The sequence below is a fragment of the Mandrillus leucophaeus genome, unplaced genomic scaffold (assembly GCF_000951045.1).
Source record: "Mandrillus leucophaeus isolate KB7577 unplaced genomic scaffold, Mleu.le_1.0 Scaffold414, whole genome shotgun sequence".
In the NCBI taxonomy this organism is placed as follows: Eukaryota; Metazoa; Chordata; class Mammalia; order Primates; family Cercopithecidae; genus Mandrillus; species Mandrillus leucophaeus.
Window position 1 is genome coordinate 972009 of NW_012104410.1, and position 2422 is coordinate 974430.

The window sequence follows — 2422 nt, forward strand, 5'->3', positions numbered from 1 at the left end:
GGCGTGGTGGCAGGTGCCTGTAACCCCAATTACTCGGGAGACTAAGGCAGGAGAATTGCTTGAACCTGGGATGCGGAGATTGCAGTGAGCAGAGATCGCACCACAGAATTTCAGCCTAGGCAACACAGCAAGACTCCGTCTCAAAAAAAAAAAAGATACTCTGGAGTCAACACCTAGGAATTCCTCTAATCCCACTCACTTGGAATCTCCTTAATATTGTAAATAAGCTTCTGAAATGTTAAAGAATACCCTGTTTACCCTAACTATATCTTTTCATCTTATGAACTTCAAATATACTACCTCTCTCTCAATCTTTATTTTTTTAGACTTTTAGTTTACCTTAACACTAACCAATAATTTTAACACATTTCACAGTCGCCTATATTTATGAAAGAATAGAGGTAAGAATTATGCAAGGCCAATACTATTAAATAGCAAAATTTCAGAGATCACAAACACCAATACCTATATGCTTGGTTGGACAGAAGGCCCTGGTCAATGCCTATGCCCTCTGGATGTAGATGATTGCTAGCATTAGAAGGCAGAACTGGACTGTGATTGAAAACAAAAACAAAAAACTGGCTTGGTGCAGTGACTCATGCCTGTAATCCCATCACTTTGGGGGGCTGAGACAGGAGGATTGCTTGAGACTGGAAGTTGGAGACCAGCATAGGCAACTGTCTCTGTAAATTAGCTGGGCACAGTGGTGCACACCTGAAGTGTGCTACTCCAACTCAGGAGGCTGAGGCCCAGGGCCCAGGAGTTTGAGGCTGTAGTGAGCTATGATCATGCCACTGTGCTCCATGGTGGGCAACATAGTGAGAACCTGTCTCTTAAGACAGAAAGAAGAAAATTTGATAATTGATGAGATGAGTACTGAAACTTGGTCTAAATGCAGTAATACAACCTAGACAAGGAGCACAGGTTCTAATCCAGGTGTAATAATACTGATGAGAGCCAAAAAGCAAAATTTTATACAAGCCAGGTAATTTTTTTTTTTTTTTTTTGAGACAGTCTCCCTCTGTTGCCCAGGCTAAAGTGCAGTGGCGCAATCTCGGCTCACTGCAGCCTCCGCCTGCCAGGTTCAAGTGATTCTCCTGCCTCAGCTTCCCAAGTAGTTGGGATTACAGGTGCATGCCACTGCACCTGGCTAATTTTTCCATTTTTAGTAGAGACGGGGGTCTCACCTTGTTGGCCAGGCTGGTTTCAAACTCCTGGCCTCAGGTGATCCACCCCACCTCGGCCTCCCAAAAGTGCTGAGATTACAGGTGGGAGCCATCACACCCAGTTACGCCTGACTAATTTTTGTATTTTCAACATGGTTTCACCATGTTGACCACACTGGTCTCGAACTCCTGGCCTCAAGTGACCCACATGCCTCAGCCTCCCAAAGTGCTGGGATTACAGGTGTGAGCCACCACACCCGGCCTAAACTAGAGAATTTTTAAAAACTTTATTATGGAAGATAATGTTAGCCTCTCCAGTGACAACACAAAAAAAAGATTTAGAGGTGCCCAAATGAACTAAATATCTACTGCCTGATTTTCATAATAAAATCTCTTTGATCTTATGTTCACTTGCTTTCCTCTGAGACATACAAAGCATTTGGGGTCCGGGTGGTCCCCAAAGATACCAAAATCCACAATTGGAAGGAAATTCCATGCATGGATCAATGAGAGATACTGACTTTTAAAAACATAGCCTCTTTTAGGGGCGCTTATGGGGAAGAAGTTCCCAGATGTTCACACAGCTGCTCACAGCTGGAATGCTGGCACATGGACTAAGTTGTAAATCATAACTGGCAACTGAAAACAGTTTGCTACGTAGGGAGGGAAGGGGAGGCAAATGGAAGAAAAATGTTCAAGTTGCTGAAAAGGAGCCGGGGCGAAGAAAATGCTAAAATCATCATACAGGCAGTAATCTTAAATCAGGCATAATGCAAACTAACAAATTTCTTCTCCAGGGGTCTTAAAAAAGATACACAATCCCCTCCTGTACCGTTAAAACATACAATCACCTATCATCTCAGCTGTCTACCTGACAGCAGCCAGTACTGCTAAGAATGCTATCAGGGGCCCCAGATGAACATTATGATGTAAGGGACATGTGGGGGTTGTTTTCAAGGTTGGCAGCTTCAGAACCTGGCCTAAGAACAAAAACTCTCTGCACTGGCCAGTGCTTCTAAGCCAGATTATTCAGACAGCTCCTTTTTAAAAATGACACAGGCCAGGCGTGGTGGCTCATGCCTGTAATCACAGCACTTTGGGAGGCCGAGGCAGTTGGATCACCAGGTCAGGAGATTGAGACCATTCTGGCTAACATGGTGAAACCTCGTCTCTACTAAAAATACAAAAAATTAGCCAGGTGTGGTGGCATGTGCCTGCAGTCCCAGCTACTAAGAAGGCTGAAGCAGGAGAATCGC

General features: G+C 44.3%; 1 protein-coding gene across 1 annotated transcript in view; it reads right to left on the reverse strand.

The window, feature by feature from the left end:
* The window catches only part of CBX5 (chromobox homolog 5), a 56813-nt gene that overhangs the window by 7593 nt on the left and 46798 nt on the right, over positions 1–2422 (reverse strand). The gene's annotated exons all lie outside the window — the stretch shown is intronic.